This window comes from Cyprinodon tularosa, unplaced genomic scaffold (assembly GCF_016077235.1).
Source record: "Cyprinodon tularosa strain WSP-4 unplaced genomic scaffold, ASM1607723v1 ctg254, whole genome shotgun sequence".
Taxonomy (NCBI): Eukaryota; Metazoa; Chordata; class Actinopteri; order Cyprinodontiformes; family Cyprinodontidae; genus Cyprinodon; species Cyprinodon tularosa.
Genome location: NW_024038944.1, coordinates 393,149 through 417,113, shown reverse-complemented (window position 1 = coordinate 417,113; position 23,965 = coordinate 393,149). Strand labels below are relative to the sequence as shown.

The 23,965-nt window shown below is 40.3% G+C and overlaps 1 protein-coding gene across 3 annotated transcripts in view; it reads left to right on the top strand.

Annotated features, from left to right (window-relative positions):
• The first annotated feature begins 417 nt into the window (after window positions 1-417).
• Window positions 418-23,965, top strand: part of tsnare1 (T-SNARE Domain Containing 1) — a 238,464-nt gene continuing 214,916 nt past the window's right edge. For all 3 annotated transcript variants that reach the window (XM_038288409.1, XM_038288408.1, XM_038288406.1), the window contains exon 1: window positions 418-536. The gene's annotated coding sequence lies outside the window, so the exon portion shown is untranslated. The remainder of the gene's footprint in view (window positions 537-23,965) is intronic.

Below are 23,965 nucleotides of genomic sequence, written 5' to 3'. Positions count from 1 at the left end.
GTGAAGGATTTCTATACTATGTTGCATAATTTATAGACTTCATTGACTTCATAATGACTCTGCAATGTGGTACGCCTAATTATTTTATTCTAAGTTAAAGTTAATCTACTGATGCTATCAAACAGCCAGTATGTGTCAAAGTGATGAATTTATCTTCATCGTAAAAGTCTTAAGTCTCCCTGAAAATGAGAACATCATGGTTGTTCGATGCTGTAGCACAAAGATTGTTTACAATGCGACCGGTCTAACTGGGGAGTACCAATATGGCGACCGGTGGCGTCACTATAATCCTGTACTACCAACGATCAGCAGTCCAGTGAATAAGGATCAGTGTTCCCGCCTCCAAGACTGCTTGTTCTCCCTACGAGCATGTCACACTAACAAACTACAAGTCCCAGAGTGCTGTTCCAGAGCTAAAGCTGGTCATATGACCAAGCAGAAGGAGCAGGTGGTTTGTGGTCATATGATGTTTTTAGCTTACATCCAGGAGCAGCAACATCCCACTTGAATCTTCACATCTCTCCCTGCGTTCAAAGGTAAAGCTGGAGCATTGCTCCTATTCACCCTCATTTTCTGCCCTGAAAGATGCTGCAGCCTCACATCACGCAGCAGAGGGAGGAGGAGAGGAGAGGGACAGGAAGAGTGGGGGGGTTGGAGGCTGTACAAGAGGTTTTCTGTAGACAACAATGGAGCACAGATGGTTCAACTGGTGAAATGTATCTGTATAAAGTGTGTGGCTGCTGACTGCGTGTGACGCCAGCGTATCTGCAGGGATCAGCTGTGCTGCAGACGTATGAACGTGTGATAAAAGAATGAGTCTGAATTTTGCTGTTTTATTCCAGGAGGTCTGTGGAGCAGAAAAGCATGGCTGCAGGATTGATGAATGTAGATGTCTCTCCTTTCTATTCTACCAATAGCTGTAAAATCGCTCTGCTTTATGAAATTTGCTTTGTACAGGAATGATGATTTAAAACAGGCAGTGTCTCGTTCTGATATGATAAATACATCTATTCCAGAACACAATGTAAACCCGCTCTGGGGCATAAATACTACAGTTTGCTGCTATAAAGTCAGCTGCGGATTTAAGAAATGTGGGGCCCTAGGCAAAGACAGGCAGGGGCCCCTCTGAATGGAGAAGACAACACATAGAGCAGCCCCATTCTACAGATAGAGAAATGTTAATAGAATAGACATCCATTCTCTGTTCTAGGTTGTGTCCCTCTCTTCTTGTCCTTTTTCTTCTTGTTTTCCTCTCTATGTTTTGTACTCAGCTGACTTTTCATGCTGTCTCTAAAGGAATGAAAGATTTTTTCCAAGCACTAAGCTCACTTAGCTGATTGCTCCTTCCTGTGTTTCCAAAAAGGCCAAAGTAAATAACCCAGTCCTTCTTTTCACTGTAGACAAGCCATGATCTGCTTATCTGTTCTCCATTTTTCATTTGGATGAAATAATAGCTGCATGAATCATGACAGCAGACAAGATAGAGGAGAGCAGGAGGCGGGGTTACCAATCTACTCGCTCTGGAGAGCAGAGTTCGCTGCTTTTAGATGTTGTCTCCAAAGTCTCCAGTAGCAGAAAAAAGTCTCTAGATTTGGCGCTAGGAGCTTTTTAGAAATCAAAGTGCTAGAGGGGTCTGAAAAGTGGCTAAATATAGCGACTAAAGCGCTAAGTTGGCAACACTGCTCTTTGCATGGTTTGTTTTCAAATGGTTTGCTGCTGTCTGTTTGGACCTTTCTGAACATGTGCAGCAAATGGACTGATCCAATATGGTGGACACTGAAGGGGGGGGCTGAGACACACTTAATATTATCAGAGTTCTGATGGCATTTTAGCCAAAGGATTTTCATTAAAAAATAATTAATGTGCACAAATAAGGAATAGTCATATTAACCATACATGGAAGCAGAGTTTTATGGGCCCCCCAGGAACTTGGGGCCCTAGGAAACTGCCTAGTATTGCCTAACGGTAAATCCCTCCCAGTACAAAGTATGAGTCTCACTAAAAATGTTCGGGGTGGTCTCCAGACTACCAGGAAAATCTTGGCATGTCTGGATATTATTAACTAAATCAAAGTTAGAGCTTTTAGAAAATTCAGAAACACTTAAATTGTAGTTTGAAAGAATAACTTAAAGCATTATTTTGTGGACAATTTCAGTCCAAAGAAAATGAACTAAAGTTAGTTTTTACATTTTTTGTTCAATATTTATGCCTACAAAGTGAGAATAATCAACCCAGAAAATTGTTTGTTAAATCGTAACATCAGCCTATTAAATTCTTACATGTATTTCTCTACTTAATTGTGAAAGAAAATAATTGATTAATATATTTCTATGCTTCTTGTTGATGTTTTATTTAATAAGGTATTTAAATCTGGAATTCTAATCAAATTTCCAATCACACTTACTAATCAAATATGACTGACTTTCATGTAGCCGACTGTTTTTTATTTGGAAGACGGAGAGATTTATAGTATTGTTTCATTAATAGAAATAATTCAAAGAATTATTATCATCCTAACAATAATCATTTATAGGATAATAATATAGGGTTCCAAGGGTTAGAGATAGAGGAGCCCTCAGTCAGAGAATAATGTAAATTTAAAAAGATAATAAAGAAAAATAAATAAATGCAGAAACAAGCAAAATCCTGAAGACAAATGAATCAGATGACCTAACAGCAGCTTACGTTGTCTACTCCATATTTCCATCCCTCCAACCTTCTCTGTTTTTGCTTTTCTCTTCCCAGCTTTAATTTTGCCTCCTGTTGTTCCGTTTTGCTTCATTTTACTTGGTCTGCATTTTTTTCTGAGTGTGCTAAAATGCTTCTTCCTTTCCAAAGGAAAGCTTTTCCCATAATGCCGCAGTTTTGCCGTAAGTGATTCACACTTCATTTCTGCCTTCATTTGGACAGATGATGCACACTTCCACTGCGTCAACATTTCCATCATCCCTCAGTAACTGCTCAATATGTTCCCTCCTGCTAGTTTGCTGGAAAAGCTCGAGAATTTGATTAAACATGAAAACCTTTTAAAATGTTATTTTTCTCCCCTACAATAAATTAAAACCAACAAATCATTACCTAATGTTTGAAAAAAGATTCAAGAGTCTCTCTGTTCTCGCTACATGTAGTTTAAATCAACCATTTATAATCCGAGAACATTTTGTGACAAAATAATGAAAACTTCATTTAAAAAAGCTTCATTTTAGTTTTTGTTATTGATACTCCCATAATCGTCAATCACAAAAAAATGTATTAAATGACATTATAGATTTATTTACCGCATTATGATGGGTTATATTAGCTGAAAACATTTTGTAGCAGCTCCTCAGCCAGTTCTGACGGGTGAATTAAAGGAAAAGTCGCTCATATTCAGAATTCAAACTTCTGAAAGTTCTTTAAATCTGAAATGATTCCATCCTGTTCAATAAATGATCAGTGTTTTTAATTCAGAGTAATTTCCATGTGAATGTGCTTTACTGGAGGCATCCATGTTTGTCAAAGAACACTACTGCCACTAGGGGGTGTAAATCACATCCATCATGGCGATTCGATTCAGTATCGATTTCCTGACCCAACAATTCGATTATTTTCGATACTCAAGAATACACCACGATACGATTCGATTCTATTCTATTTGATTAATCGATTAATCTGTTAATTTTTATTTTTTTATTTTTTTTTACACCTTACAGGCTAAACAAAGTTTCAAGTTTCAAATAAATCAATGAAAGCTGTAATATAGTTATGCATTATTTTTTAGAAACAACTGCAAATAACAGAAGTAGAAAAGTTGAATCAAAAATACTGCAATAAATCAGTGCAATTCAATACCTCGGCTCCAGACGCCCCGCCCCCTCCACAGACTCTCCGCTGCTCCTCTCCCAAATTGTAGCTGACCGCAGACAGGAGGCCGGCTTGTTTTGTTTTTATGACCGAAATTGCGTAAAACAACTCGTGAAGTTTGACCCGCTAGAAGAGCGAGCTGCGCGAGAACGCTGGGACCCTTTTTCCACCTGGATCTCCGCTCTTTTTGGTCCTCATGTCCCTCCGTCGTCGGACTAAACTCGCCCCCACTTCCTCGCCGCCTCGGCCGTATCTAGACCCACAGCGTGTAGCACAGACCACGCTTCAATATTGAGCATAATTTAAAAATGTCTGCATCAAGCTCACTGCTACACACTGCTGTAAGAGTATAACCAGGAAGCGAGGTAGGAGGGCAAAATAGGTTTAGCGCCACCGCAGCACGGGAGGGAGAATTACGCCCAGGAGCAAATAGATAAAAATAGACCGGAGAAAAAAAAAGACATGAATCAATTCTCTTTCGGACGTGTCGATGCATCGGATCGTCGGCTGTTGGATCGATGCATCGATACAAATGAGTATTATTTACACCCCTAACCGCCACCTACTGGTTAGTGACGTCACGGTGCGGTATCGGCTGTTGATCAAGTCCCAGTGCTGTATCTGGTGTTTGTCACAACGCGCTATTATCCAAGTCATCTTGACATCACTGCTGGAAGATGGCAGGAGGGAGGGGTTATTATATTTGGGCAAAAATGGCCGCTCCCAGACTCAGTGATCGCAATGAAAATTTATTGATTAAATGATCCATTAATTATTCCTTGCTGACCGGACTTTTCCTTTAAGCGTTTTATTTTATTTGATGGAGATCCTCATCAGTCACCGCAGTTACTTCAGTCACCTTGAGAACTAAAACATAAAATATTAGAATACAAAACATAAAGTTAGAATATAAAAAACAAAACAAAACGTACTTCGCTGCTTCCACTGGGGAACACTAAGCATAGTGTAAGTTATCGGTTGGTACAGTGATTCTACCAGCTTTTATAGGGCCTGCCATTCCCATCAAGGAATTTAGAAAGCTTCCTGGATGGGAAGCGAAACGTCGTCAAACCTTGAAAACAAAGTCCACTGGATTGTTTTTTAAACTTTTTCAGAATTAATATGATTTATTGTATGATAAGACATTGTGAAGGATGAGACAGAGGGAGAAGCTGATGGACAAACACATCAACAATCAGAGCTTCTATGCTTGTTGTACCATATTAATATTTTAATGGTTGCTGCCTCTTATAGTTGTTTTACATCTTGTGCATCTCCTGGGGGATTCACCCTCCTGTCCTGAAAACCAACTGACACCTTTGGAAGAGTCAGCTGAACATTTCTGTGCTTGTATTGGGAAATATAGAGCGGTGAGAACAGCGGTACTGCATAGATCTTTATCTGCAGTATTACCACTTTAAAATCGATTACATTTCCATATAACCTAATAGTAAGCAGAGAAGGTTATCAAAGCTCAGGATTGAAATGATAATCGTTTTTAGGAAGCATAAGGATGTTATAAAAGATATGCACTGCCAGTCAGTCTTTTTGTGGATGATCTGCACCCCCTGTGTCTTTGTTAATGTCAAGGTAATTTTCTGTGAATGACGTCGAGCTCCATGTTGCTGTGTTGCTCCAGCAAACTGAATATTCAGAACTGTGGCTAAATTGGTACCAAATGGAGCTCAAACAGCCAAAACCCCCAAAGTAATAACTAGCATGAAATATAAGGATGGAGTCACAGCCAAACAGGAACAGACCAGATGAAGCTACTATGAGAAAAAGCAGAGAGAGCAGAACGTTAGAGATTGAACTAACAGATTCTGCAGAGTGGGAGAATAGAGATAGAATGAAGCAGAATGATGAAAAAGGGGTCCCTATGTCCTCCAGCAGTCTAAGCCTATAGCAGCATAATTGTTGATTAATTGGCATAATGACAGATTTTTGAAATAACTCTAATTTTTCATGTTGTAAATATGCTGTGTGTGGCTGTTTGGTGTCTTGATTCAGGGCAGAGGATCGGTAGAAAGTGTGCTTCTCTTTTTCCATTTCTTGGGGATGGTGAAACTGTTTCTTCTTTCTTGTGCTGCTGTTGTTCAGACTTTGTTGGGTTTGCGTCTTAATGATCCTCACTACTGCCTATCAACCACTGTGAACTGCCTGCAGGGAAACATGTTGCTATTCTGCATGTTACAGTAGAACAATTTTAGCCGTAGTCAGCATCTGTACTCTCAAGATGGCAGACTGTCATGGCGCTATGGTAACCAGCCTACCAACCAACGAGAACCAGCCTTAGGTATAAACTAATATAAAATTTCTCACTTATGAAAATGTATCTAATATTATTGGAGGTAATAATGTATCAATAATAACAGGTATGTAAATGCAGTCATCAATTTCAGGCAGTTAAAAAGAAAAATCGGCATACATTGTCCCTTTAAGAGATGAAAACAAAAACTAGGACTAGCGTGAACAGCAGTTGGGTTGCAACTTACATTTCTTGCATGTTAATCTATTTTTTTCCTTTCATATTACATTTTTAAGAACCTTAACTGGTTCAGATAAACCGCACAGGTGTTTTTCATGCTTGTGCATGGCTGCAGCACGTTGCATGAAACAGTGCATGAGACTCGTAGACTGATAAAGAGAGCAAAGGAAAACACTTACTGACTAATTCAGAGAGTATCTGAATAGAATGACTTGTATGTCAAACAGTGACATGAATTTTGCAAAGCGAGGGAAGAACTAGAGGAAGGAAGCACTTCTACATTTGACACGCCGCTGCAGAGAACCAGGCTCTCTGATGTGTGGATAATAGCTGGACGGAGGTTTACATGTCATTAGAATAATCAGAGCTCATATAGATGGAACGGATGGAAATAAGTAAAGGCCGACCAATAGCACTAATTAAAATGTCACTTGTGTTCAGCCTTTATTTGACAGCGCTGGTGAACCGTGACTAAGTCTGCTGAGGAATTTGGTTTTATCTGGTTCCCATCATCTGTAACTGCTTTAATATTTATCAGTCACTCCAAGTACCGTCTCCATCAGACTTATTTACATTGTCTGGAAAAAAAAAGCATTTAACATTTTCTGTCATTAATAGCAAAGTAAATGTCAAAGTATTTTGTGATGTTTATTGGTGTAAGATAAGAAAGACCAACGCATTGGCCCGTAACTGGGAAGCTGAATGAACATGAAAAGTATACTATTATAATTTATCAGAAAAAGTTGTGAATTTCAGTTTAGTTTTGTAAATTCTTGAGGTTTGTTAGATAACATTGGATAACACGCATCCTACAACTAAGAAACATGGCAGACAGGTCAGAGAAAAGGTTTTTGGAAGTTTAAAGCTGGTTTGTAGAACCACTTGCCAAGGTTAGAATATCTCCCAGAGATCCGTTTAATCCATGGAGGCGGTGGGGGGGGAGGGGGTGGATCAATCCACAACACTGATCCAGGAAGCAAAGGTGTAATGAAAAAATCAACACTTTTCAGATTTTGTTTTATAGGTTAAATAAACCTTTTTCCCTCGCTTCAATTCACAAGTTTGCATTTTTTTCTGTAGGTTCTTGTCATGAAATTCCAATGAAATACATTAAACTTTGTATTTGTAATGTGACAAAAAGGCATTTAAAGGAACAGTCCGGTCAGCGAGGAATAATCAATGGATCCTATTTATACATAAAACTAATACGCTCGCGTTGATTTAATGAATTTAGTGTTGTCAGTACCTGACCCGTCCCAGAAGCATGATCCTTCTGCACATGCGCCATCAGCTCATTTGCTCATCAGATATACATCCAGGTAGCCCTCAATTTATTTAGGTATAAATAGTTAAAAAGACGTAAATTAAGTTTTTCCTGCCCCAAAAATAGTAAAAGTACTAAAATATGGGTTAAAGGTTAGTGATGTATTTCCTGAGAAAACAATGCCTTAAAATCCTTCCTGTTTCATCCCTCTGTGCCCAATCTTCACTGGAAATAGGATCCTACGCTACTTCCAGGAGCTAATTTTTTCAGCTTTGGATTTAAACATAAATCTAGTCTTTTTGAGTATTATGTTTTCCTTTCGTGTTATCGTGGTATATAGTGTGTAATCTAAAGAATGAAACAACTAAAATGCAGATAAACATGGTCTAATCAGATTCAGCCAGACTGCTCTGAGCATGACCCATGATGACGTCAGAGAAGCAGTTTAAAGGAGAAAATATAAAAAGCATCAAAAATGTCATGTTCGGATTAATGTGTCTAACCCACATGCAGAACACACGGAGGCAGATGAAAAAGTTCAAAGATTTATTAATAATAAATGTACAAAGTATGTTCAGATCCAAGAGGGGGCTTGACTGGTCACGAGTGGGTTCACTGCTGAGGAGGACAGAGAGATTAGTGGAGGTCCAGGTCTTTTGCTGGTTGTGAGTGTTCAGGTCTGTACCTGTTCGGAAATGGAGCAGAGCTGCAGAGGGGGGGAACGTTGAGGGTCCAGAGGTTGTCGGCAGGCTGAGGGCAGAGGCGGAGGCAGAGCTTACAGAGTGCAGGCAGATCACAGATAGAGTTTCCTTCCAGTAATCTTCTGAGAGCGGGCAGGCAGGTACTTGCTCTCCAGAGTCCTACTGAGAACGAGGAGACAGATCACCGGCAGAGAAACTCTCCAGAGTTTCAGGTATTCAGGCAGGATCAACCTGGGAAGCAGAGAGGAGAAAACGGGATCAGGTTTGGTTTACAGAAAGTCAGAGTTCACAGACAGGCAGGTTGGCTCAGGCTTGCTAACCGTTACTGGCAAACACTCTGGCACTGGAGTGAAGCCCTCCGCCTCCTAAAGTACGGATCTCCTGATGAGCAGATGGGAGACAGGTGGTGCGGTCGACTCATACTCCAGGAGATCTTGTGCGCCCTCTGGTGGAGAAAGTGGACAAACCTCCAGATTCCAACAAAAAGTGTATCAGAAAAGTCAGAAAGCTTTTTTTTTAAAGATATTTATTAGCATTGTTTAATGAGTTAAGGATAGAAATACGTGATTTTAGTACCATAATAACATTATTTATGGAAACCCTGATATATATCTGTTTGCACATGAGCAGAACGGATCATGCTCTGGGTAGTGACAAGCGTTAATCAGCCAAAATTTATTTTTGTCGTGATCACTATCTCTGGGAGCAGCCATTTTTCCCCAAATATAGTAACCCAACTTATTAATTTATTGATTAATAATTAACTGGAGAATAAAGACTCTAAAACATAGCTTTAGCTGACAGAGTGAAGCACTTAGAGCAGGAATTATACCAAAATTGTAAGTTTTAATCTTTTGCACTTAAGATTAAAACTTTTTTCGACTGTCAATCCGCTCTATACAGAACACCTGCGGTGGAAAAGTTTTAGTTTCCCCTGGTTTAATTTCATAAAAAATCCATAAGTTATAGATCGTTATCTATAACTAAAACCAATACATTTGCGGTGATTTGAGGAATTTAAGGTAAAAAAAAAAATATATAATCGTTTTCATCGCGATCACTGAGTCTGGGAGCGGCCATTTTTGCCCAAATATAGTAGCCCCTCCCTCCTGCCATCTTCCAGCAGTGACGTCACGGTGCGGTAAGCCTAGCGCCATTCTCCCCGCTTTCCAAGCTAAATCAATGGGAACTACTAGACACATCTGCAATCAACAACAATTATTGAAGATTTCCAGAGGACTTCACCATTGAAATTCACCAGAGCTATAGTGAAACTGACAATGCCCACGTGCATGGCAGCTGGATGCTGGAATACATCGGGTAAAAGTGAAAAAAAGAGTTATTCCACCTTTCTGATTCCTGATCCTCCACGGACGGGTTGGTCGTTGGATCGCCAACTTGAAGAGGGAGGATTTGCCATCGAACTTCTGGCCAGAGAAAAAACCCGTAATATGTAGCCAACATTTGGAAGAAGAATGTTTTCAAGATGACTTGGATAATAGCGCGTTGTGACAAACACCAGATACAGCACTGGGACTTGATCAACAGCCGATACCGCACCGTGACGTCACTAACCAGTAGGTGGCAGTAGTGTTCTTTGACAAACATGGATGCCTCCAGTAAAGCACATTCACATGGAAATTACTCTGAATTAAAAACACTGATCATTTATTGAACAGGATGGAATCATTTCACATTTGAAGAACTTCCAGACGTTGTATTCTGAATGTGAGCGACTTTTCCTTTAAAGATGAAGGGACCTGAATATTTTTGCAGAATATCAATATAATGTCCACTAGCCATTATTAAATAATTTTCTGCTTGGATAAAAAGTTTTGTTTATTTTTTGTTGTTTGTTTCTGAGCTCCATCTCAGATCATTGGTCAGCATATTTAAGGTTTTATTCTTTTCCTCTGCTCATCTTTCTGTCGGACTGATTAGAAACCCCATTGATCATATCAAATTGGATAAGTAATTGATTATTACTGGTTATTAACCTCTTAGAACTTTAGGCCTCCTTGCCCGCCACGGAGAACACCCTGTAATCAGTCACAAATGGCAGCCACTAATGAAATTAGTTCCTAGTTCTGCTTCACAACTTTGTTTGTTCCACAAAGTATTGGCAAGGGCAAAGAGATGCCCCGGCTTCCTCTCCCGTGAGAAGGGAGCGATACAACAACAGCATCCAGATAATGAGCAGCTGTGTTTGTCTTGTTTCTTTGTAATTAGTCTTGTGTCTGACCAAAATATAAAGATAGAAGATTTAAATGTTTTACTTGTTTCTTTTTTCTAGAAAGTTGCCATGGTGACAGAGATTTGAGCATCCTATGGAGTCAACCGTCTCTGGTCTAATCTGTAGGAACAGTTTAACACCCTGCGGATGGTTAATATAATGTGTTTACATGTTTTAATTCCGAATGTTTATTTCGGCATAGAGCCTTTCAATATGGCTCCATAATTACAACAACTATTCTCAACTGCTGGAGGTTTTACGCTTTAGTGTTACCCCCCCCCCCCATTTTTCTTTCACCGATACATGTCTCTCCTTAGTTCCAGTACTGTGTTGCATTGCTAATCCTCGTGCACCCCCTCGTTGTATGTCTTCAGTATTTCTTGACACTTTATCTTTGAGCATGAGCTAAGCTAGGCTACCATTGATCCGTTGGTTATTTCCATAAACGCTGCCATTTGAGCACAGCAGCACTCACAGGCCCCATTTCCATTACCTGTTTGAAATCATGGAGATAAACGGTTCGGGCACGGCAACCGAGATTGTCACTACTCCATCCGTCCCGGAAGCACGATCCATCCTGTGCAAGATCCGAGTGGCCAAAAAACTATGTAATAACAGTACTGAAAATACTTATTTCTATATTTAAAATATTAGAGAATGCTTAACTACATTTTATGGAAAATTTTGAGGACTTTTCTGAAAGAAATTGATACGTTTTAGATTGTCTCCATTGTATTGCATGATGTCATCATCGAACATGCTCAGAGCATCACAGTAACGCTCCAAAGGCTATTTAAGTTTATTGCTTTTTCTTGTTTTTAGAATACGCAATATTTACATAAATACATGAATATTCAAAAGGAAGCCCCTGCCGGAAAAAAGACAAAGGAATAAAAAAGTAAGAAAAACACCTGAAAGTTATCATGTTCTGGGACGGATCAGGTAGTGACAGAGATTACTGTTGAGTGTAAACAAACTTTGGAATTTTGAATTGAAAAAGCTTCCTGGATGGGAAGAGAAATGTCTTCAAACTGGGAAACAAAGTCCAGTGGATTGATTTTAATAGTCTTATTGACCTGGATGAATGAGAATCTTCACCAGCATATGCATAGTGTAGAGCGGATGTACATTTGATCAATCAGAGGCCTCCTGTCTGCGGTCACCTACAATTTTGGAGAGGTGCACCAGAGTGGCTTTTGGGGGGGCGTCACTGATGACCTGGTTTCTGAGTATAAATCCGCCTTAAGACTCTGCAGGCTTCAGGAGTTGGGACACTCCAAATCTAACGAGGTAGATGAGGTTTTTTTCAACTTCTAACACACAATGTGACGCAAACACACTTTCTTATGTAACTTTGCTGCCTCTTGGCCAGGACTCCCTTGAAAAATACGTTTTTAATCTCAATGGGATTTTTTCCCCCTGGTTTAATAAAGGTGAAATAAAAGAACTAGCAATGATGATGCTAGAAGTGGACAGGCTACCAGCAGATTATGAAGACAAGCATCCACTGGTCTGGCATAAACAGTTCATTTACAGTTCTTGGACAAACAGTTTCACTAGTGTCCGCCCAGCGGCAGCAAACTGAGGTCCAGGATGCAGACTAGAAGCATCCCACCCACACAGTGGAAACGTCGGCCCCCAAACTGCAGCAGAAACATTAAAAAGCTGAAGGCTTTGGTGTTTGAAAAGGAAACACAGGTGGAACAATTTAAGAAAAGTTGACTTCCCTTAAGGCGAGGAGTGTCATGATGGGTACTCTGACAGTGACCCAAATATGCAGAACACCACTGACGGACACAGGAATAAAAGTTCAACAAGTTTATTTGGACACAAGCACACTGAATATACTGGTTCTGGTTCGGGCCTGGATACTGGTTCACCGGAGTCTGCGTGAGAGACAGTTCAGTTAGCGTTGCACGTTGGAGCTTGCTTTCTTGATTCTTACTGATTGTACCTTGAGGGTTCTTGTGGTTAACTTTGGGAAGGTTACTGTTGGATCTGGAGAGGAGTTGATCAGCAGAGTCCGCTTGCTGCTTCAGCGTCTTACATCTAATACTGAGCAGACCTTGGCCTTGGGTTTTCCAGCTCTTAGTCCTGAGCTGCATGGAAGTTCACTGTGGTTCTTCAGGTTTGGCTCTGAGGGTGCGCTCGGCAGCTTAGCTCTTCCAGAGCTTCACAGAGGAGAAACTGGTTTCCTGGAAGATAGAGACAACGGTTAGAATCCAGGCTGGATTCAAAGTCACAAAGATTCACTAAGAGTCTAGGCTTAGGCGCTGACCAACTGGATCAACACTGCGGCGTTGAGGCAAGGTCTGAAGACAGCTTATATGGTGGATCCTCTGATGATCTGATGGGCTTCAGCTGCAGGCTAGAAGTAAGTCAACATTTCTTAAATTCAGTGTATTTACCCTCAATTTCAGAAGGTAAATAAGATGATTTGCCAATGGAATTAGCAATTTTACCCTTAAAGCAAGATAATTAGTTATTATGCACTTCAAATAAGACAATGTGATTGGTTTTTTTTCTTATTTTGAATGTAAATTGTCTAGTTCCATTGTCAATGTGTCTCACTTTCTTCCTCAATTGAAGAAAAAATGCACTTATTTTAAGAAAAAATGACTTGTTTGGATTTTGTCCAGCTTGTCTTCAGTGTAAACTGATGCCTTCAGTAATCCTGCTGTGAGCCTCTCCGCTCTGTCCACTTGCCTCATGGTTCATTGACCACACACTGAAGAACCGTTATGATGGCAATGAAATCAATTATGTTTGCCCTGAGAGTTTTCCACAGATTAGAAAGCGCTTATCGTTTGAACAAAACAGTCCAATTCTTCCGTTCGACTCCTCCAGATGATTGTGTTTGGAAATGCCTGTGAATATCACATAAATCGAATTAAATTAATTAGCTGCAGTGAGTGCTTCTGTTGAAGCTGACTTGGATGAATCTTGTCATCTGGTTCCAACCAATCAGCTTCATAATTTGAGGAATTAGAATGTAGATAAATGTGGAGAGGAAGTTCCTGCAGCTGTGTGCTCCCCCTGCTTGTGTTTAGTTGTTAAACAAATAGATAAAAAACAGCTTTGGAATCGTTCACATGCTGATTTACTGTTTGAAGGGGTGTTATTGCTGCTGTTTGCAGTCATCCATGCAGAAATCTGTTCAGCCAATAAAAGCTGTGTAGTCATGGTGATGGCTGTGAAAAATGGTGAGAATCTCGATCTCCAGGAAGTCATAGCCGGAGGGCGAAGCATATGTAGCACGAGGATGGCACCAGAAGGCCTCGTTGTGGCTGTCCAGTTGGCCATCTGTTGTGGTCCTCAGGAAGAACAGATCCAGGAAGAACCCCCCCCACCACCCTGTCCTCCCCTCATCAGAATGAAAGGCTGGCCTTTTTAAATGCCATGCTGGAAGACAGCACTTGCTTCCCCTAAGGAACTTCCCCGTGCGTCCCAGACGCTGGGCTTTAGTCCCCCTCGGCGGGACTCCCAGTGCACATCCTGAAGTGGAGCAATGACTCCATGCAGAGGACTTGTGTGAGTTCAGGAATGACCGCAGCACGTCTCCCTCACCAGCCAAAGATCAACACTCATCCTTATCTCAGGCCAAGTCCTCAGGCTGTTCCACTCCACTCCACTCAGGGGGGCGGCCATGGTTCTGAAGAAACGGATAATCCGCTGATGACGGGATGTTATCTTGTTTTATCAACTCTCTACTAATTGAATTACAACGCTTTTGGATTTCTTGTGAAATAGAAGATGTGATGTGGGACTATTGGGTGAGTGCTTAAGCCTGAAGAGCAGGACGTGCACAGATAGACACAAGGTGGTGCTATAGAGCAGCTGCCCTTTTCACGCCAAACCAAAAAAAAGTGCCGCAACGATTATTCCTTTTAGTAGCTTTAGTGTTTGGCCCATTTCTGTGTTTAAAAACTTTTACCAAAGCAACTAACTTTTATCCTTCTGCATGACAACACCCTTCCTAAAGACGGGAAACACAGTGGAATCCAAAGCGCATCATTTAAGCCATGATGAATGTTTCACCTCTCATCTCATAAACACTAAAGTCCGTCAATAATGTCTCCATGTTTTGTATTCCCTGTTGCCGTATCTTCTTCTCTGACCTGTCTCCTTTTGCTGCCATTTAGTGAAGCTGAAAGTTTACATCAAATCTCCCAGAATGTAGAAGAATCTACAAACAGGAAATCTACCTTTGCCAGCCATTGTAACACTGGCTGTATTTGACCTAGCACACATTGCTTTAGCACGGGGGTCTTTGCTGCTGGTCCTCAGCATGTCCTGCAGGTCTGAGCTGGTTTTTTTCTGCCTCTACACATCTGACCTTGATAAGCTGGTAATTAACAGGCCTCTGCAGCCTTTAAAGGCTGTTGAGGAGATAAATCGCTGGTTTTACCCAGGTGTGCTGAAACAGAGATGCATCTAAAACATGTGAGGCGGGGGGTCCTGAGGAACACCCCTGTGTTTCAATAACTGTTTCTCTTTTACCATCTTGTTTTTGCTCTTCAACTTAACAGTTGATTTTTATTCTGTCCTTAAACTTAGCCTTAGTACCTCCTCCTTAGGCCAGATTCATCGGCAGATAATGTCATAGCGCTGCACCGAGGTCTGGTGGGATTGGAAGACTCCTCGTTATGTGGCCGACAATTGCATCCTTCTTTTTGAAGGACAGGTCTGCTGTATACTACGTAGCCTTGGGTATCCCATGATTCATTGCGAGTCCAGGCAAGCTGGTGTAGCTACCAGATCCTGCTTCCTACCAGTAACTTTATGCTACATGATTAGCTGAACGTTGCCACATGATGTAAAACATTGCGGTTGCCAAGACAACGATAATAACATCACGCAGCGTCCGTTAGCGTGTCTAATGACTGATGAAGTTTTATCTGACTGATTACAAAACTGAAAGAAATGTGTTTCAGTTAACAAAGTAACTGTTAGACTGTGATATAAAGAGCTGGGTAGCGCTGTGGCTAGCTGTGCTCAGAAGCTAACAGGTTAGCCTCTTTTAACTCACTCAGTTAGCCATATTAAGCTACACTACTTTTAGCTTTGTGTTAATAACAACCGTTCTCAGTCTGTCTTAGAACGCAGAACTTTAATTCAATTCTACTTTCTGCTACTTTAGATCGCAGATTAAATGTAAAGTAACAGCAAATATAGGCCCCGAGCAGATCTGGTACCTACAGCGGCTGCTCCGTGCTCAGAGGAAAATGGGGAATGGCGCCAAACAGTGGTGAATATTGGAAGTTCAGTTTCATATGATCCAAGTCTGTGAATAGTTCTGTCTGAAATGAATGAAAATAGTTGTTTTAATGGTTATTGATGTGGCGGTAATGTTTGGTTTATTGAAAGATTTTATCTGTCCCTGTGGAAATGGGTCTGGCTGTAATTTAAGCTCAGATTCTAATATCTCTGCAGTGTGGAGACTATTAATCTGATATCTGAGACGACAGTACTGCTGCTGAAGCTCCTCAGAAATGTTCTTTATGGGGTTTGTTTTTCTCTAGTGTATAAATCACTGTACAGTAAACATGAAAGGACTTTGTACCAATCAGATTAGAGCAGAGGTCTTCAACAGGGGGTCCGCGGACCCCTAGGGGTCGCGGAGGTACTGCATGTGGGTCGCGAATGTCTTGGTTTATTACATTTTTTTTATATTCCCTCCTGCAATTTTTTGCACTGATTAAAATGTCTTTAAATACACATCGACATGAATTCAACACACTGTAGTAAACAGATAAATGGAAGCAGAAGATGTCTTTCAGTCATCAATGCACACATTTAGCGACACACAGGGGCTCTTTCAAACTGGACACCGTTTCATTCACAACACCTGTCCCATCAACCAGGAATCAGAATCAGAAATACTTTAATAATCCCAGGGAGAAATTACTTTCGTTACAGGACTCCATCTGCAATAGAGTGACTATAGGACCAGTTTGATATAACACTATTTCATACAATATATATAATTAGGGGGTCCTCGCTCCATCTCGCAATCAGTTTGGGGGTCCTTGGCTTTGAAAACGTTGAAGATCCCTGGATTAGAGTATTCTGCTTTGCTGTCCTCAGAGCAGGAAACATCTGTTCTTTGAGGAAAATAAACAGTATGTCCAAAAACCGTCTACCACTTTTATGCTTTAAGCGAAACGAGCTCCAGTCATCTAAGTTATATGCTTCAGTGCCTTCTAGTTGGGCTCTTTTGTTGCCAGAGCCACAGTTTTAAAAATATGATAGCAACCAAGGTATTTTTATTTCTTCCATCGACTTGAGATATTACTGTAGGTATGATGATACGTGAAGCAGAACTCTGTGGTAACATAATGGCTGCTTCGTCTTAGAAAAGGTCGGCTGAAAGGACGCCATATTGAGTCTCTTGCATGCTTGGATGTCCTTAAAAGAACGACCAGAGTCAGGTAGGGCATGAGGGAGAGGTGGGAGGAAGGAAAGGGAACTAAGCGCAGATTAAAGAAAGGAATATGTAGAATAATTGGAACTCTCGGTGACATTTGTATGCATGTGAGGCAGCAAAGTCACCTGCTGTTCATGGTGCAATAAAATAAGTGGGAGAGGAATACCTCTCTGCTCCTTTCTAACAAATAAGAGGAGCGTCATGTTTCCACCCCGACTCAAGGTCACCTTCAGCTCCAGCCTCCCTGTTTCCACTGCCAGCGATGCTCATCAAGCTGAAAGGTGTGCCTTGACACCTGCCTGATCCACCAAGGCAGCTCCGTACCCCTGAAGTGACCTATCTAAGAGGAAAAATGTTGGGTCCAAACCAGTCGCTGTTGTTTTCCATCAGACACCTGTTAGCGAATATCTGCAGATTACGACATTTAGACAATGACTCCAAGTTTTTCCTGTGGACATGTTTGGTGAAAATGTTTTTTAAAGCCAGCAGACAAAGAGATAAAAATACTGTTCATGCCAGCATGGCTCCAAGGGGATAAGAGAAAAGGCTGCCTGTGGTAATGAGCTTCACTCATCATTACCGAGCAAACATTTTGGGACCACAAAGGCCAAATAGGAAGGGATGCTCTGTTTTACTACGACGAACAATGAGGAGTGGAGGAGACGCCTTCAAAGGGAAAGTGAACCCTAGTCATTGAAAGGCCAGCCTGAATCAGATGCTCCAAGGTCACCTTGGTAAATGCTGCTTATGTTTGCTCCAAAGAAAGCAGGAAGTCAAGAAATTAACATTTCATAGAGCAGAAAGAACCACTCTTTACTCTGCGTGATTAGAGAGGCAGAAGAATGTATTAGATGCTGACATCATCCATCCATTCAAAATGACTATTTGGAAAAACATTGAAAGGTTATTCTATGTGGATTACATCTATGAAGCTGCTGCATTCAATCTATGGAATCGATCTGGGGAATAAATACTGTTTTAAGCAACACACCCCCTCACTGAATATGACTGATAGGAGAATATGATGCACTGCAGTCGCTGAAGCTCTGTAGCACAAAGACTCATCCTGAAAAAATACCAGTTAAAATATTTCTTTCCCCAATCCAACATCATGAGTCGGATGGGTGTATGTAAACTTCTGAACCCCAGTGGGCCTCAGCAGATGGCCGCTCACACTGAGCCTGGTTCTGCTGGAGGTTTCTTCCTGTTCAAAGGGAGTTTTTCCTCTCCACTGTCGCTACAAGCATGCTTAGTGTGAGGGATTGCTGAAGAGTCAATGAGTCGATGCAATCAGCTGGTTTTCCTTAGATAGAAAACTTTGAATCAACCTGACTGGATGATCTGGTTGATCTGGATCTATAAAGTGACCTGAGATGACATGAGGTGAATTGGAGCTATAGAAATAAACTGAATCCAGCGGATCAGGCTCGGCTGGATGAGGTTTTCCTTCTTGGAGAGTTTGGTCAAACCGGGATGAGGTGAAGAGTAACAGAGTCATCATCGGTTCAACATGATGCGCAACTTGCTTCATCAGGTTTAAAGTCCGTCATCTGTTATTGATGATGAGGTCCAGTATGGTTGAGGTTCTGGTTCCAGGACTGTGGGATGATGGGATGCTTTTTACTTTAGCTTCTTCTCATTCTGCACCTTCAGTGCCAAACGTCAGCGTTATTAAAGCAGACTTTCACATTTAGCTTAACAGTGCTGTGGTATACGGGGTATACGTCCGTCTGCATTTTCGAAGAAAGGAATCCAGAGCAAACTGCCAAATGGCATCAGATTGGAGACGTTCTGTTAAAGCGGCTTGTATAACACTGTGTGGTAAATTAAAGATATGGAGGACTGACAGAAACACTCAATGTTTCTTTGCCAAAGTGCTGGACTGCAGCTCTGACTCATACTTTAAGAGTGCTTTTACATTTCTTTTCAAGTGAATATTCGCAGCAACATTTCAAACTGGCCTCCCTCCTTATTTCTCTTATTATGAAACTTTTTCTGCTAAAGTGTTCCATCAAAGCTGAGAGCTACACATAGCTTCCCATTGGAGACATTTGGTCTCACATTAGCCCCTACATGTCTCCATGATACATCATTGCCTTTCCTCTACCTTTCTTTCCTTTCATTTTCTCCTTTCCTTTTTCCCCCTTTCCCTTATTCTGTTTTTATTCCCTCTCCTCTCCTTTTCCTATCATTTCATTTCCTCCATTCCCCTTACCCTTCTAATTTCCTTTTTTCTATCATATTTTTTCCTTTCCTCCTCCTATCTTTTCTTGATTCTGTTTCCTTCCTTCCTTCCTTCCTTGCTCTCTCTACCTGTTCTCTCTCTATAGGGCGCTATATCTCCTTAATATTCAGAGAAAACGTTGTTTCCTTACATAGATGATAGAAATTGATAAAAACTGAATTTCTGAATTTATTAAGATAGCGCGTCTTTGATCTTTTTCTGTTCCAATCGTTTCTCTGCCCTCCAGAGCTAAAAGCAATCATGGGAAGGAGGAAACTGAAGGAATGCTGTATTTTTTATTGTATTGAAAATGTGAAAAATGAATCTTGATAAGAAAAAGCTGAAAGTTTAGGATTCGTTTTGTTTAGTAGCTGGTGGGATTTGGGTGATTTTAGATGAAGACTGGTTTGGTCATAGAAGGGTTAAAGATCTTTCTTTCAGGTGAAATTGCTCGCTTAGCTTTTTTCAATTGAATCCATTTTCACAGCTGTGTTTTGTTAGTAAAGAAAATAAGAGTAAAAGAAAAAGAGGGGCAGGTTGTTTGTAGATGGGACTGTTTGGTGTTCACTGCGTTCATCAACGGCCTGGGAGAAGAAACGGTCTCCATGGCAGCTGGTTGAAGTAAACAGAGGTCTGCAGAGCCGAGCTGGAGGTAAATCTAAGCAGTTCATGTTCAGGATGTGTGGGATCGGCAGAGTCCATGTTTTTGGCCCTACGCCTCTACAGGATGCTGATGGATGGAGGGAAGGTCGACGCTATGATCCTTCCTGAAGACCTGATCCCAGCAGTGAGGAAGCTTCCGGTTTTTGTTCAACCTGATGGACCAACACAGGGCAGTCTGCATGATGAAGATGACCAGCAGCTCCTGGGGAAGGTTGTTCTTCAGAAGAAGCTTTATTTCAGACGTATGAGGAGCTGCTACACATGTGATCCTTTCTATATATTTTGGGACATAAAACTGAACTGAAATGTTCTTTTTCTGATAATTTGGAGTAACAATGATTCTAGACAAAGGTTGCTTCTGGACTTGGACAACCTTTATTGTCAAATTTTGTTTTGTACAGCTCTCCTGACATTTCCATTTCTTAAAGTGCAGCAGTGATCAAATGTAAACAGCGTGGGAGAAAAAACATGGTGCAAAAATTGCATTGACATGGAAGTTCAGAGCATGAATATATATCCATCCATCCATTTTCTAGCACGCTTGTCCCGGATGGGGGGACAAGTGGCGAGGGGTCCTGGTGTCTATGTCCAGCTGTCTACAGGTGAGAGGCAGGGTCCACCCTGGACAGGTCACCAGTCCATCGCAGGGAAACACAGAGACAAACAGGACAAACAATCATTCACACACCTAAGGGGCTCTCCTCATCCTCCGCAGGAAGTCCAAGCGCTTCTGGGCCCTTTGGACCAGTGAGGTGGAAATTACTTTAATGGAATCTGGTCCGCTTTGTCGTCGATCCGTAACACAATGTCCGTTAGGATAAGAAAAGTAGAAATAGAAATGTCTCCGTTTTAATATAAGCTCATACATTAAATAATTACATGGTGATTTTTTTGAAACATGAAAGCCACAAAAAAACTATAAATGACTGAGGTCCTATAGAGGGATACGCTCAGTCATTTACCAAACAGGTTAGTCTAGCCCACTCAGCAGTGTCATGATTTTAAGTTCAGACCCAAATGCAGAAGACCAAACAGGGAGACCAGGAGAAAAGGTTTAACAGGTTTTATTGAAGAGATAATGCAGAGAGAAGTGTTGCTCTGAATTCTGCTCAACCGGAACTGAAAAGTGAGGGGAAGACACAGCGGTTAGTTCAGGCTCAGTGGGAAATTTGATTCGTGAACTTGGAGAAGAGGATTTGGTTGCTGACTCATGTTTCCAGAGAAGTTGTTGAATCCTTGACTCCAGTCTGTGTGCTGTAGTTCCAGTGTTCGTCTGATTCGGTGGAGGGGCAGAACAGGGTTTACCCAGAACGTGGTTGTTTGTAGGTGAACGGAGAAAACTGACTGCCACTCAGATTTCCTGCGGTACTTGAACGGGACGTAGTGGAGAATAATCCCTTTCTCAGTGTGAAGCTCAAACAATGTCTTGGGGAAAGTGGATCCAAACCTCCTGTTTGAACCCCAGCTCAGTTTGAAGCTCAGTTGATCCTTCCAGGGAGAGAAGGTCCGAAAAAACCCAGTTTGCAGGATGATTTCATGCCGAGAGGCAAAAGACAAACGTTAAAACTCAGGATGACAAGAACTCAGCTTGACTCAGCAAACTCAGCTTGGCTAGAGTACCCAAAACTGGCAAACACTCTGGCGGTGAGGTAGTGGCAGTCAGCAGCTTAGGAACACTCCGTTAACGAGGAAACCATCTGCAGGTGTGTGAGGAGGTGGACCAGAACCAGGCGCCTCCTGGTGGAGGAAGGAAGACAAACACAGAAACACAAACACACAGACAGTTAGATCATTTAGCAAAGTATTGTTCTGCAGAATTCAGGTTTCCCCTTTCCTGGTGTGAGCTCTTCTGTTTCTGTTCCTCTTAAACATCCTGATATTGTAAAACCTGTGGTCTTTTTACAGAATATCATGTTTAATCAAGGAGTAGATGATGGAAGTGGCTACCATTGTTTTCCAGACATTGAGGCTTTGGTTACCTGGAAGGACTCTGTGATGTAGCCTCCACGGTTTTAAACTTTTAATTAAACTGTAAGCCCAAATAAATTCTCTTATATCTTTTGCTGTTCCCTTTTTCTTGATGCTAATGCTGCACATGTTGTGGTAGAAAGAGAGGTGCAAATTACTGAGCAGCTGATATTAATAATGTTCCAACCATCCAGACAAAGAAAATCAAATCAAATTGATACTTTAGCTAATTATAGTAACACATATTCACCATAGACAACCTATAACATGCAAAACACTCACGTTTCAGACCTGCAACCACTGATAAACGTTTGTATCCCTCCTACAAAAAAAATTCATCTATCGCTCACTCTCCACCCATCATTGCTCATTAAAAAAATCCTGCAGCGGAAGCAGTGTTTATTTCGTCAGCTTTTTTAAATTCAGTCTTAGTCTTAGTCACAATGAAAAAAAATCAATTTTAGTCTTAGTCATATTTAGTCATTGCCTTCCTGATTTAGTCTTAGTCTAAATGACGAAAATCTATTTTAGTCTTAGTCATATTTAGTCATTGGCTTCCCTATTTAGTTTTAGTCTAAATGATGAAAATCAATTTTAGTCTTAGTCATATTTAGTCATTGCCTTCCTGATTTAGTTTTAGTCTAAATGACGAAAATCTATTTTAGTCTTAGTCATATTTAGTCATTGGCTTCCCCATTTAGTTTTAGTCTAAATGACAAAAATCTATTTTAGTCTTAGTCATATTTAGTCATTGCCTTCCTGATTTAGTTTTAGTCTAAATGACGAAAATCAATTTTAGTCTTAGTCATATTTAGTCATTGGCTTCCCGATTTAGTTTTAGTCTAAATGACGAAAATCAATTTTAGTCTTAGTCATATTTAGTCATTGCCTTCCTGATTTAGTTTTAGTCTAAATGACGAAAATCAATTTTAGTCTTAGTCATATTTAGTCATTGGCTTCCCGATTTAGTTTTAGTCTAAATGACGAAAATCTATTTTAGTCTTAGTCATATTTAGTCATTGGCTTCCCGATTTAGTTTTAGTCTAAATGACGAAAATCAATTTTAGTCTTAGTCATATTTAGTCATTGCCTTCCTGATTTAGTTTTAGTCTAAATGACGAAAATCAATTTTAGTCTTAGTCATATTTAGTCATTGGCTTCCCGATTTAGTTTTAGTCTAAATGCCGAAAATCTATTTTAGTCTTAGTCATATTTAGTCATTGCCTTCCCGATTTAGTTTTAGTCTAAATGACGAAAATCTATTTTAGTCTTAGTCATATTTAGTCATTGCCTTCCCGATTTAGTTTTAGTCTAAATGACGAAAATCAATTTTAGTCTTAGTCATATTTAGTCATTGCCTTCCCGATTTAGTTTTAGTCTAAATGACGAAAATCTATTTTAGTCTTAGTCATATTTAGTCATTGGCTTCCCGATTTAGTTTTAGTCTAAATGACGAAAATCTATTTTAGTCTTAGTCATATTTAGTCATTGGCTTCCCGATTTAGTTTTAGTCTAAATGACGAAAATCAATTTTTGTCTTAGTCATATTTAGTCATTGCCTTCCCGATTTAGTTTTAGTCTAAATGACGAAAATCAATTTTAGTCTTAGTCATATTTAGTCATTGCCTTCCCGATTTAGTTTTAGTCTAAATGACGAAAATCAATTTTTGTCTTAGTCATATTTAGTCATTGCCTTCCCGATTTAGTTTTAGTCTAAATGACGAAAATCTATTTTAGTCTTAGTCATATTTAGTCATTGCCTTCCCGATTTAGTTTTAGTCTAAATGACGAAAATCAATTTTTGTATTAGTCATATTTAGTCATTGCCTTCCTGATTTAGTCTTAGTCTAAATGACGAAAATCTATTTTAGTCTTAGTCATATTTAGTCATTGGCTTCCCGATTTAGTTTTAGTCTAAATGACGAAAATCAATTTTTGTATTAGTCATATTTAGTCATTGCCTTCCTGATTTAGTCTTAGTCTAAATGACGAAAATCTATTTTAGTCTTAGTCATATTTAGTCATTGCCTTCCCGATTTAGTTTTAGTCTAAATGACGAAAATCTATTTTAGTCTTAGTCATATTTAGTCATTGGCTTCCCGATTTAGTTTTAGTCTAAATGACGAAAATCAATTTTTGTCTTAGTCATATTTA